The sequence below is a fragment of the Atractosteus spatula genome, unplaced genomic scaffold, assembly GCF_055471065.1.
Source record: "Atractosteus spatula isolate fAtrSpa1 unplaced genomic scaffold, fAtrSpa1.hap1 Scaffold_61, whole genome shotgun sequence".
NCBI classification, from domain to species: Eukaryota; Metazoa; Chordata; class Actinopteri; order Semionotiformes; family Lepisosteidae; genus Atractosteus; species Atractosteus spatula.
In genome coordinates, this window is record NW_028296892.1 from 44,330 (window position 1) to 58,845 (window position 14,516).

At 39.7% G+C, this 14,516-nt stretch overlaps 3 non-coding genes across 3 annotated transcripts; all 3 read right to left on the reverse strand.

Moving 5' to 3' along the window:
• Positions 1-1,071: 1,071 nt before the first annotated feature.
• trnas-gcu (transfer RNA serine (anticodon GCU)) lies at positions 1,072-1,153 on the reverse strand. The gene has a single exon. It is a non-coding gene; the product is annotated as a tRNA-Ser (tRNA).
• A 7,589-nt stretch (positions 1,154-8,742) lies between these two features.
• On the reverse strand, positions 8,743-8,814 carry trnaw-cca (transfer RNA tryptophan (anticodon CCA)). The gene has a single exon. It is a non-coding gene; the product is annotated as a tRNA-Trp (tRNA).
• Positions 8,815-11,276: 2,462 nt separating this feature from the next.
• trnal-uaa (transfer RNA leucine (anticodon UAA)) lies at positions 11,277-11,359 on the reverse strand. The gene has a single exon. It is a non-coding gene; the product is annotated as a tRNA-Leu (tRNA).
• Between the last annotated feature and the right edge of the window lie 3,157 nt (positions 11,360-14,516).

The window sequence follows — 14,516 nt, forward strand, 5'->3', positions numbered from 1 at the left end:
CACGTTTTGTCATACGCGTAGCCCAATGTAGTGTACTGTTTCTGTTTATTTAATTTATTTAATTTATTTATCCCAGTTCGACATCAAAATACTCAGTCCCATAGTCTCTTTTAGTAGAAGAAATAGACCAGGATTCTACTGTATATTCTACCAGAGATCTTACAAATCGTTTGAAGGGATATCAATGCAGGCAGAAATTGACTCTTTTTCTAGTGGAATCAGGATCATACAAAACCTTTCTTTTGAAATGAGAAGAGGATCATGGTGACACTCAAAACATCCCTGCCTTTGTTTCTTTCGAGGACTAATGGATTATTGAGGTGCAAACATCGGTTCAAATCAAAACTCCGCTACTGCAGTTGCTTCTTGGAGAGTTTCTTCAAATCTTTCAACTGAACGTCGATATCTTGGGATATTAACGATGATATACAGAGTGGTTTTCTTTTGATCGAAAATTTTATTAAAATATGAGCCTCTTTTACCTTTGTCTTGGATGTTTCGCAAGGTATAATACTTTCCCTTGCATCCTCAGATAAACATTCTAAATACCACAAAGTTACAATATATGGAATAGCATTTACTTTTACATATATTTTAAAATTTACTCTTATTTAAAGCTACATTTAGTGCTAGGTAAAGATAACGTTGCTAATACTGATGTAGTAGAAATGTAAGATGAATTGATAGCTTTATTTGAGGTAAAAAAAAAGTCCTAAAACGCCTCCTGTAACAGGTAAGGACTCATATCTAGATTCAACTCCAAACGTTGCTATTGCATATTATTTAAACACGACCTGTTTCAGCTTCTGGTGAGTGCAGTTTTTCCTAATTGAAATTAACAAGAACATTTTTCAAGATGTACCATGTCCCAAAACCGTTCATCAGGACTACTATTAATATCAGGTGAAAGCAGTACAAAACATAAGTGTAACCTAAATATTAAGAGACTATTGTCTGTCAGCTACTGTTGTAAGCCATGTTCAGCCAACGCTAGAAATATTACTGCTCTACTACAGTAGCAAAAGTGCACAAACCCGACTTAGAAATGGATCACAAGTCAGAAGCTCAAGACGACGAGGATGGGATTCGAACCCACGCGTGCAGAGCACAATGGATTAGCAGTCCATCGCCTTAACCACTCGGCCACCTCGTCGAGAAAGTCAGCCCCTTCGGACATGAGTTGGCGCGCTCAAGATCATCTTTCTTCATTCTTGAGGGTCATTTTCCTCTTCCACCTGCCATTTCACTATTTTGCTGTGATGTCAATCCACCAGGCGTGTCCTGTGCTTCAGTGGCGAGTATAGAGGACACCCTGTTGTACACGGAAAGCACATCGATCTCCTTGGATATGAAAAGTGCCAGATAAAAGCCATTTCTCATCCTGTCTCTTAGTATCGGGGCTGCTAGTGCATGAAAAGGAGGCAACTTGCTCGGCGAGCAGGCTCAGCGCACACCGAACGCAGATGTCTCAGAGCGGTATGTCCACGTGGCTGTAAGCATAGTGCTCTGCCGGCGCCGTGGTTTAGCTGGTTAAAGCACCTGTTTAATAAAGAGGAAATTCTGTGTTCAAATTCTAGCGAAGCCTTTCTTCCTGTCTTGTTTTACAGAACAGATCATTTGGGACACTCACAGAGGGCTTGATTTGGTTTAATGCATGTATTCATTTCCTTTGTGGAACTTTTTTAAATCATATATCTTACGAAAGATGAAATGTGAGCGAATTTTGTGTTCACCAAAAGTATGTAAATGCCAAAAAGCGGCGGGTAAGCGTTTCTGTGGTGCATTTGGTTGGCGTGTTCGGCTCTTAACCCAACGTTGGGTGTTTTGAGCCCACCCAGGGACGCACTTCCTCCCATAGTAAACATCATCACCACAGATATTTAATTTGTCCGCAAAACCTTAACTATTTTGATATTTGCAGTAGTAAACAATTGAGGGTTGGTCAGAGGTAAAGACTGCGATAGAGTCAACATTACCGGGAATTTCCAATAATTACCGACAAGGGCAACTTCCAAGCAGATAGTATTCACCCATGGAAATTTATGTTCCAATGTGTGGCGGGAGAATTCACTTATACTCCTGTTGCATCCTCAGCTAAAATAATTAAAAATACAGTGCAAAATTATCTGAGAACTTGACAAGCAAAAACGACAGATCGCCGGAGTTATATTTTAATATTTTCGTATATTTACCTTAATTTGAATTCTAAATGTTAACCTAGTGCTGTTCAATATAATGTAATTTTGTTGTACTTTTAAAATATTTTAGCTGAGGATGCGAGGGAGGATATTACACCTTGCCAAACATCTAAAATAACTGTAAAAGAGGCTGGCATTTTAATAAAACAGGCGATCAAAAGAAAGCTACAAATAGTATGGTATTATGCTCAATATCCCTCGATATTAAAAGTCAGATGAGGAATTTGAAGAAACTATCAAAGAAGCAACATAGCAGAGGATGTTGATTTTGAACCAATGTTTGCACGTCAATAATCCAGCAGTCTTCGCTTGCCAGACTTCCTCAAGATATTCGGTGTTCTATACAGAAAATCGAAAATAAAGCGCAAATGTGGCAAGAGGGGTGGTCCGAAGCAAAGACTGCGGTAGTGGAGGAAAAAACTCCGCACGATGACTCGTGTCTAATATTCGGCCCCTGAAAGGCATCATATTCGTTGAATTGCTTGTCAGCGTGTGATTTCGCAATGCCTGTGTACGGGCTTATAATTCCGGAATATCAATGGTCAGACGCTTACGATGAGTGATTGTGTTTTGTATTATTTAGATAATTGAAAATAAAACATTTTCAAATTTACAGCTCGAATGAAATAAAAAAGTTCATTTATCTCTTTTTTTTAACAACATTGCCATAACTATTCAGATACATCAGAATAGTAACTGAACGTGACAGGACTTTATTGGATTTTAGGAAATTTATTTTTGCGCATCTTCGCCTACGATCAGGAATACCTTCCTGTTTTCAGCGTGTTTATTGTTTCTGCCTGTGATCTCGGAAAGAAAGACCCAGTAAATGTTCACCGCGTTTGCTGTGGTTTGAGAGGAGTGTATGAAGGTAATAAAGCAGGGAGGACGCGTGCATTCCGCATGGGGAGCGCAGAGTAATGAGCCGCACCTGCAGCTCGCTGAGTCTTTTCTCATATAACCGCTCAGCCTGGACACACAGCGCCTCCAGCCTGTGTTGGAGATTTGCAGTTCAGAAAACAGCTGTGTCGAGCAGAAACTGATCTTCCTGCTTTAGTTAAGGTTATTGGACGGTTACTGTGGGGGTATAGCGCTTGTATCTCTCTTCTCTGGCTAAACACTATCTACTGTAAAGTATAGAAATAGACAGAAGCTGAAATACAGCTACAAATACTTCAGTAAGGCCAGGCACATAGGAAAGTTTAATACACATGTTCTATGAATCACTTTGCCTAGATTTTCGAACTCTGTTCGAGCTCTGATATACTGTAATCGTCTCGGCTCCTGCCGCTGTCACTGGGAGAGTGACTGCATTCCGTAGGGCTACAGGTTGATTTCACAATGCCACATTTAGTGAAATACAGGAGAAACCGCAAGGAAAACAATGTTTTAATAAATCTTCTTCTGTTTTTTTTTATTGCGGTCTTTCACATTTGAATGCATACCTTGCAGTAAATCTTTCCAGATTACAGGCAGCACAAAGTTCTTAAGGCAGAATTCGAAGCCTATTTGACTTTCTGCTGATCACATTGAAGAGTTCACGAAGCATTTCCCTGCCTATCATGTGCCCGCAAACTGGTTTCTCCATTTTTCCGTGTTAGCGAGCACAACAGTCGGGAAACATGTAAGATAGTAGCTGTAAGGAGTGGGATATGAACCCACCCGTCTATTCAGAGGACCGGGACACCCAAGCAAGGAAAGACAAGAGTTCTTGAGTTTGGCGCCTTAGACCACTCGGCCATCCTGACGAGCTAGATAAAACGGTCTGTTAAAAGCACCAGTAAAGTAAATGCTTTGCAGGAGACGCGCCAAGTTCCCTGTTGGAGCCTAAACGGTTCGCGGAAATCAAATTTTCGGATCGATTCAGAGTGTGCTTTACAGCCTTTGTGTAATATTTTGATCTGCTAGGGTGCAGTTGTCTTCACAATCTGGATTATCTCATAAAGAGCGACGTCAGTGTAAAACAGCTATCATTTTTAAGAACAGACGTTGTTTTGCATAATTCTAATTGGTTTATTTTCCTAATTGCAATGTATTGTGAAGCATAAAAGCCAGCTGCATAAATCTCTAATTCGCGTCTTTGATGAAGGCGTTTCAAATAGCAGCCAGTGCAGGATTTTTGCTTTTGGAGCATGTATTACATTGTAAATAGTCTTAAATAAGCTTAAATTCGGACACTGTTATTTAGACAGCGCCAACCAGTCTGACCTCCTACAACTTTCGGTGCCGGCTGACTAGGTCTTACAGCAGCTGCAGCCAGAGTAGCCGTAATGGCAACACAGTGCTTGGAGTTCGGCTATTCTTCTGCAGAACCAGCGGTATCGGAATATATTGATCCGCATAAGAAGCGCGTTCGGTTTCTGATCGTTTTTATTGAGCGCTGCTCTAAACTTTACATTTGCTCGTACTAGTTTTCCCTATGAACAAAAGACATTTCCCTAATTACATGATTTCACTTTTTTCTTATCAACAAGTAGAAAGAAATAAAATATAATTCCATATAAAAGCCCCAGGCAGGATGGTTGGTGGTCTAAGGCGTTGCATTCAGGTTGCAGTTTCTCCTTGAGGCGTTTGTTGAAATTCCACTTCTGACAAAGAAGTTAGAGTAGAAACGATAAAATCCCTAGGTAGAAAACATCTCTCATTTCACGTGTTTAATGTTAATTGTCTCAGTGGTTGCCTCGGTGATTGATGGATCTTCTCTCTTGCAGGGTGACGGCAAACGTCTTCAGAGAGGGAGTCTCACACGCACGGCTTTTCTTCATCAAGAGCGGAGACAACAGAAACAGGCTTCAAACTGAAATGAATTACTTCTTGAGCGTTTATGACCGTCTATAAAAAGCTGAGAGCAGGTGAAAACGTCTTTTGAAATGAGGAAATGTCTGCTGACAGTAAACAGAGCTCACGCTGAGCTCCGGACAAGTGCTCCTCGTTAGTACAGTGCTGAGTACACCCGCTTGTTGCGCGGGAGACCGGGGTACGTTTCTGTGACAGGGCGCTGGTTTAATTTTTTAACAACCTGACTTCACTTAAAAAGTGTGTACTGTGTTCTAAGTTTCGGACTAGTTAGTGTGGTAGAATATGGAGATCATCCCCAGCTCTGAGCTCAAATGCAACAACATGTCATGCTGAACAAAGTCAGAGCCCAGCTGAACTCAGTGTAGTGCTCAGGACTCGGGAGCATTGTTGAGTTCTAATTAGTACGAACTGCAGGGGTTCTGAATCAGAACATTTCAATTTATCTGATCAGTAAATTAAAATGCAGGACACTGTAAAATAGGATTATTACTGTGTCTCTGTCTCGTTTGTCCCTCACAGTTTAAAAGATACCAGAAAGGACACACAACTACTAATGTGATACTTATTGGAAATAGTCCCAAAACAAGCACGTCTGGCAGCTGGTAGACTCCTGTAATTTTGCAGTGACAGAACACTTAGAAGATTTGCAATCTATTTAAATATGAATTTACTAAATTTCAGTTCTCTTCACTCCCCGGCATAACTGAACTCTCACTATCGCATACTAAAGGCTTATATGCATTAGCTGTGATAAAGCTTCTAATAAACACATAATGAAACTTAGTTTTGTTCCTCATGATCCTCTTCTCGATCCAAATGAAATGTTTAATATGATCCCCCGAGAAAAAAAAATGAGTCCATTTCTGCCTGGAATGATTGATGCCTCATCAAACATTTTGTAATATCCCCGGAAGTTTATACAGTAGAATCCTGGTTCGTCGGTTAAATTCAAGGTAAAAAAGACTAAGGAAACGAGTGGGAAACGATGTCGATCTGTGATTTAAATCATCCGGAACATTGCACAACATTGGGCAGTATGTGACAGAGAGCAGCACCTGACATCCCTTCGATAGCTCAGCTGGTAGAGTGAAGGACAGTAGTGGGAACAGCTGGGAATCCTTAAATTGCTAGTTTGACTCCGGCTCGAAGGAAGGTACTTTAATCAAATAATTAAAATAGCGAATTTGTTTCATTCAGACATTGATCAAAAGCTCAATAAATGAAGCAGAGGCTCCTGTTCTGAATTCAGCTCACGTCTGATTGTCTTGTTTTGGCCAAGATCTGATCTTTCAATTAAGGGACTACTCTGTCTGCTTTGTAATTCAAAAATACATACAAATGTCAAGTTTTTTTTAGATATAAAGGTTTTCTCTGTTTTCAAAGGATAGCTACTTAATTGGCTTTATGATTTGGTATTGATTTTGTATCGTTGTATTATTAAGTTTGTGCTTTCTGTGTTTTTATCGTATTGTGAACTTATTTTTTAAACAAATGCTTACAAAGCCAGACAAGGCACACATCTGTTTATACCAGCGGTGAATTGTACATTTTTATTAAGTACAATCTACTGTGCACTTTTGGGAGTATAACAGGTTCGATATAAAGTGGCAAAAATATAAAAGGGAAAAATACCCCAGACTGCGTGTAAAGGCCTCGTTGTGACTGTTTTATTTTTAGATAAAGATGGCGTACTGTGCACAAAATGTTGCAGAAACACAATCTGATATTTTAATAACTATTATTTTAATAATTTGATAAGTATGAGGCCCCGGATCCAAATCTTCAGTCCTGATATTTTTAAAAATGATATCTTCCCTTCCTCTCGTGGAAGTCACACGATGTGAACAATTGTTTTTTTTTTCACGTTGCGAAAAAAGAGCCTCAGACTCACAGTCAACAGTAACCAAACCAGGATGGATTCAGCTGGGAGCCGGACTGAGCTCATTCTCACTCCCTGTGCTGAAAACAGAATTATCTCTTCCCCGAACATCGTCTACAGCTGCTAGATATTGCTCTGCGTCCTACTGCTCCAGCAATTCCTTTGACCAAAGACAGATCACTTGTGCGCTTTTAACCTTCTTGCAGCTACAGGCGAGACTGAAGCTGGAGATGTGAAGGCACCCGCTGGTGCATGTTCTCTAAATTTCACAATCGCGACAGACTTCTCTTTTTTTAAAAAAAGTAGATATAGCCCTGAAAAAAGCATTAGCTTTATCAGTTTTTACATTAATCAAACATGATATTTTTATTACATTTGTTTAAACATATATAGCGCTTTTCTGGACACTCCACTCAAAGCGCTTTAGAGGTAATGGGGACTCCCCTAGTGCGCCAGAACACTCACCACACATCAGCTATTAGTGGGGAGGAGAGCAGAGTGATGAAGCCAGTTCAGAGATGGGGATTATTAGGAGGCCATGACTGGTAAGGGTCAATGGGAAATTTGGCCAGGATGCCGGGGTTACACCCCTACTCTTTCGAGAGACGACCTGGGATTTTTAATGACCACAGAGTCAGGACCTCGGTTTTACGTCTCAGCCAAAGGACGGCACCTGTTTACAGTCCAGTGTCCCCGTCATAATACTGGGGCATTAGAACCCACACAGACCCGCCCAGCGACAGAAACCAGACGGTACCGTGTGTCGGGCTCGGCTGCGAGCAGGACAATGACGTTACGGGGACAAAGTAGAGAAAATCAAAACGGTTCTATAAAAGACCTGTGTCAGCTGTCAGTTCACAGTCTGGACTCTAAATCCACTGATCCAATTTCAAATATCTCTAACACCTGAGCTGCGGCTTCTTTCGAGTAGTTATTCAGGAGAACATTATGTTAATCATATAGATGAAACGTTTAATATATTCAGGTGGGTAGCTACGTCAGCATTCGAATCTGCAAAGGAACAAGTAATACTGTAGGTTTATTCCATGCTGAAAATAGAAGAGAGAAAACAAACCTGAAGAAGGTTTCACAGCTGAAACGTTATGTTTTCTCTCTTCTCTTTTCAGCATGGAATAAACCTATTCCCAGTGGGCGGTGATTCGTCGAATATACGTATATTCACAGCGAAAATACGGCTATACGTATATAAACGTCGTTGCGACGTATAATCAAAGTCGAATTGCAACCGTAAAATTGACGACATTAATAAACGCATATATAACGTCGAAAACACATCTAACACAGTGCCTGAGGCTTTTTACTGTATATATCGTGTGTGCCGCAACTAGGAGTATACGGCACTCTGCATAGTGTACGAAGTAAATTTATTTTATTATTTTATTAATAAATATAATAAATTAATTAATTACTGCGAAAATAATTTACTTCGTACACTGTGCAGAGTGCCGTATACTCCTAGTTTTAAAACTGACAAAAATGTAGAAAACACGTTTCTCACTTAGAATTTAAGATGGGGGTGGGGTATTACTAGTAGCGGCGCAGAACTCACCATGGTGTAATTCATTTACGTGACGGGCTAGTGGTTTAATGGATAACGCGTCTGATTTCGTTTTATAAGATTGTCGATTCGACTTCTACCGGGGTTTTGTGATTTAAATCAGGCTTTTTGGGCAGTGTACCTTTTCTCTTGTCGTGTTCAAGATGATTCGCTGCATAAGCTCCTGACTGGGTGTTCTGTACTGCTCTGTTATTTCATTCAGATTACTTAAGTGGTGTACAGATAAAACCCGACTGCGTGGTGTAATTTCCGGGTTCGGCACCAGCAGCACCTGCAAACATATCAGCTGACCTCGACGTGAGTTGAACACACAACTTTCTAATCTGGAGTCAGACACGCTACCGTTGCGCCACGAGGTCACTCGCCACAAGTGCTTTTAATTCCCCCAAAGAGAAAAATCAGCGTCCCTGGAAAAGATTTTTTTCATTCTCTCCTGTGAGGAGCGCCGCTCTTCCAACGAGGGTCTCTTCTTCCCAGACCACAGATTATTCTTCCCGCCAGGCTCTCTCACAGAGAGCACACACACCGTCTCCACTAATGTGTTTACTACATCTATAGATCTGACCCCCTACAGCCCCGATATACAGCCCGGATATTCGATATTCCCCGATAAAGAACAAAAAATATTCCTGGATAGGATATTTACCACCAGCCTCGTGAACATCTCATCTTGACCTCTTCCAGGAGGAGCACAATTAACACAGAATCCTCTCTCCATTTAGCAAATAACACAAAACACTGTTTACCTGTCAAGACAGAAAACCAGGCTGCTCCAGGTGAGGCTTAAGCTCACAACCTCGGCATGACTCCACTGATGATGTCATTTTACATGGCCTGAACCAGGAAAGAGTTTGGAAGTTATGGTGTTGTTTTAATACTTGCCTACTCTTTTAATTTTTCGGTCAAATCTTTTATTTGGGAGTACTTTCAATTGATGTTAATCCTTGTCCCGATGCACGATTCTGGGCCATGGTGCATCTTGAATAATGTTCTTATACAGTAGGCTTCAGTTTGGAAAAGTGCGCTCTTCAGAAGCTACCGAAACCGCTAATGGTTACATAACACTTAATGCAAAAGCAACGGTCGGGTTTGAAAAAGAATATTACTTGCTATGAATACAAACACTGCTACAGGAGGGGTGTTAGGGCTATTTTAGCTTAGATCATCCATTCATCTTACATTTCTTCTCCATCTATATCAACAGCGAAATCGCTACTGAGCGCTAAAGGCAGGTCCTGGCAATACAATCTTCTTTAGAAAACATTATTCAAACTATTTCTACTACCATACGTCAAGTAAAAGATACCGATTGCACGCAACTAATACAATCTCTTTTCCAGGGACGTTGTAGCTAGATGCAAATTACAATCGAAAATGTATGAGTTTTAAAATTTTCTTTTGGATCCACAATGATCAGCATGAACCATCAAAGAGCCTGTAGCTGCAAGAAGGTTAAAAGCGCACAAGTGATCTGTCTTTGGTCAAAGGAATTGCTGGAGCAGTAGGACGCAGAGCAATATCTAGCAGCTGTAGACGATGTTCGGGGAAGAGATAATTCTGTTTTCAGCACAGGGAGTGAGAATGAGCTCAGTCCGGCTCCCAGCAGAATCCATTCTGGTTTGGTTACTGTCAGACTGTGCGTCTGAGGCTCTTTGGATCGCAACGTGAAAAAAAAAGAACAAAAAACATTTGCTCACATCTTGTGATTTCCACGAGAGGAAGAGAAGATATCACAAAAAAAAATCAGCACTGAAGATTTGGATCCGGGACCTCATACTTGTCAAATGATTAAAATAATAATTATGAAAATATCAGGTTGTGTTTCTGCAACATATCGTGCACAGTACGCCATTTTTTCTAAAAATACAGTAGATTGTACTTAATAAAAATGTACAATTCATCGCTGGTATAAACAGATGTGTGCTGTGTTTGCCTTTGTAAGCATTTGTTTAAAAAAGAAGTTCACAATATGATAAAAACACAGAAAGCACAAACCTAATAATATAACGATACAAAATCAATACCAAATTATAAAGCCAATTAAGTACCTATCCTTTGAAAACAGTGACATTTGTATATACTTTTGAATTACAAATCAGACAGAGTAGTCCCTTAATTCAAAGATCAGATCTTGGCCAAAACAAGACAATTAGATGTTAGCTGAATTCGGAACAAGAGCCTCTGCTTCATCGTTTATTGAGCTTTTGATCAACGTCTGAGTGAAAAAGATTTGCTATTTTAACTCTTTGATTAAAGTTCACAAAAGCACCTTCCTTCGAGCTGGAGTGAAAACAGCGACTTGAGGATTCCTAACTGTTTTTAATACAGTCCGCCACGCTACCAACTGAGCTATCGAAGGGATCTAAAGTGCTCCTCTCTGGCACATATTGCCCAATGTAGTGAAATATTCCGGGTGATTAAATTCCAGTTCGACATCAAGTTTCCAACTCGTTTCCTTAGTCTTGTTTACCTTGAATTTAAGCCACAAACCAGGATTCTACTGTATAAACTTCCGGGGATGTTACAAAATGTTTGAGGGGGCATCAATCATTACAGGCGGAAATTCACTCCTTTTTTTTCTCGAGGCATCATATTAAACATTTCATTTGGATCGAGAAGAGGATCACCATGCGAGACAGAACAAACTGTTTGATTCTGTCTTTATTGGGAGCTGTATCACAGCTAATGGATGTAAAGCCTTCAGTATGCGATAGTGAGAGTTCAGTTATGTGAAGAGAACTGAACTGAAATTTAGTGAATTCATATTTAAATAGAGTGTAAATCATCAAAGTGTTCTGTCACTTCAAACTTAGTACGACACTACCAGGAGTGGGGATCGAACCCACGTGGACTTTCGTCCATTGGATCTTAAGTCCAACGCCTTAACCATTCGGCCATCCTGGTCTATAGCAATATGCTGCTCAGTTGTTTAACATTTGAATATGATTCATCTATTAAAAAAAAAAACAGCGCCCTGTCACAGAAACGTACCCCGGTCTCCCGCGCAACAAGCAGGGGTACTCAGCACTGTACTAACGAGGAGCGCTTGTCCGCAGCTCACCGTGAGCTCTGTTTACTGTCAGCAGACATTTCCTCATTTCAAAAGACGTTTTCGCCTGCTCTCAGTAATTAATGTCGGTTTGAAGTCTGTTCCTGTTGTCTCCACTCTTGACGAAGAGCAGCCTTACGTAGGAGACTCCCTCTCTCAAGAATTTTGCCATCACCCTGCAAGAGAGAAGAGCCATCAACCACCAAGACACTTAACATTAAACACATGAAATGTGAAATGTTTTTTACTTAAGGATGTTACCGTTTCCACTCTAACTTCTTTGTCAGAAGTGGGAAATGAACAAACATCTCTAGGGGAAGCTACAACCTGAACGCAACGCCTTGGACCACCAGCCATCCTGCCTGTGGCTCTTAAATGGAATGATATGTTTTATTTCTACTTGATGATAAGGGAAAAAAAAGTTAAATGTAATTAGGGAAATGTCTTTTTTTCATGGGGAAAACAAGTCTAAGCAAATGTAAAGTTTAGAGCAGCACTCAATAAAAACTATCTGAAACCGGTAGCGCTTCTTATGCGGATCAGTATATTCCGATACCAGTGGTTCCGCAGAAGAAATAAGAAAAGCTGAACTCCAAGCACTGTGTTGCCATTACTGCTACTCTGGCTGTAGCTGCTTTAAGATCTACTCAGCGGGCACAGAATGTTGTATGAGGTCAGACTGGTTTGCGATGTCTAAATAACAGCATGCGAATTTAAGCTTATTTAAGTAAGAGTATTTAGAATATAATACATGCTCCAAAAACGTTAATCCTTCACTGGCTGCTATTTGAAACGCCTTCATAAATGACACGTAATAGAGATTTATGCAGCTAGATTTTATGCTTCACCATACATTGCAGTCAGGAAAATAAATCAATTTTCTTTAACACCTCTGGATAAAGTTCTTGGATAAAGTGGAGCAGGTTTCAGACCTCTGCGTACAGCGCCCTTGATGTCATTTTATTTTTACAGCAGCAAGCATCCTGAAAGTTTTTTTTATATTTTTTTATTTGAACAACAAAAATACATATAATACAAAAAAGAGCACATATGATGTATCAACAACATCGTCAGGGGCACGTGCTATAATCCAATTACACTTTCTGAAAAATCTACTGTCCATGCAAATGTACATGCTGATCTACAGGGTTCTTTTCTGCACTGAGCTGCTCATTTGAAATCCAGAAGGCAACACAGACGCGCTCCTATACCAAGAGTCTTATCTGGACCACCTGGGTAAAAAAAACAGGAAACCTAAGCACTATTCTATACTGACAGCTTTTGAAAAGGAGCTCTGTAATATGCACAAATACAAAGACAAGGTATAAATACTCCATAGGTTTAAAATTCAGGAATATGAATGGTCAATTGTTTACAATTGGAGTTTTTATGTTTCGTATGATTTAGCGACTTTTTTTCAACATGTAAAAAAAAAAACAGCACACCTAAATGACAAAGCCTTAGAGCTACAGAGAAAAAACAAATTGCGTTTAAAGTAATTTTAAAGGCTCGAGAAAACATTGCACTATGAACGCAAATGTTTGTCTTCTTTGTCGCACTTACGTTTTGTTGCTTTAGCAAATTTCATGCAGTTTATTTCTGACACAAGACATAACAAGCTTGTGTATTTATGACAAAAAACCAGGGCAACAATTTTCATTGACCTTGAAACTAAAATTGTTAAAAAGTAAGTTAAATGCACATATAGTAAATATATTTTCTCATATAATGGTGTGTTTTTCTGTCTAAGAATCCTTCATGAATGGTTTAACAGACACTTTGCATGATTAAAACAAATATTTACGAATTTTAACGTTTTATACAATAAAGTTTTATTGTGAACATGAGCCCTGTTTATCGATATCACCAATACAGTTCTGGATTTTATTCTGCCTTCCTACGCACATATGAATTTTCTTTCACACAACAGCTCGCATGTGTGGTAGGGTATTAGCGCCAGGGATAAAAAGAATGATGTTGGCTTTTAAATGATAAACCATTTGCGTTTATACAAAATCACAATGCGTTGTCGCAGACATTGGGACATACTCTGTTTAAACACCTGTCGTTTTCTCTTATATTGGCTCCTGTGCTTCGGTCCATTCGGTCCATTCGGTCCAAAAAGTGGATTTTGCACCTGCGCCAGTGCTGTAGTGGTATCATACAGACGCCCATACAAATCCATCACACGCTGAAAGCTCCGGAAGGCAACATAAAATATTGCTCTGTCTGTTGGTGGATTAGGTATGCACGCTTTTTTCAATGTAAAATACAATGTAAAAAGATCAAATTTGATTCAAAATCGATTAATGTAAAAACCAAAAAAGCTCATGTTTTTTATCTAGTTTTATCTTTATCTATATCTATATCTAGTTTTTCAAAGGTCTTTTAAAAAGAAAGTTTATCGCGATTGTGAAAGTTAGAGAAGGTGTACCAGCACGTGCCTTCATATCTCGCCTGTAGCTGCGAGAAGGTTAAAAGCGCACAAGTAATCTGTCTTTCGTCAAAATAATTGCTGGAGCAGCAGGACGCAGAGTACCATCCAGCAGCTGTAGATGGTACTCTCAGTCCGGCTCCCAGCAGAATCCATTCTGGTTTGGTTACTGTCAGACTGGGCGTCTGAGGCTCTTCGGATCACAACGTGAAAAAAAAAAGAACAAAAAACAATTGCTCACATCGTGTGATTTCCACGAGAGGAAGGGAAGATATCACTTAAAAAAAACAGAACTGAATATTTGGATCCGGGGCCTCATACTTATCAAATTATTAAAATAATGATTATTAAAATATCAGATTGTGTTTCTGCAACATTTCGTGCACAGTACGCCGAATTTAACAATAAAACAACAGTCACAGTGAGGGCTTTACACGCAGACTGGGGTATTTTCCCTTTTTATATTTTTGCCACTTTATATCGAACCTGTTATACTCCCAAAAGTGCAGAGTAGCTTGTAAATAAAAATGTACAATTCACCGCTGGTATAAACAGATGTGTGCCTTGTTTGCCTTTGT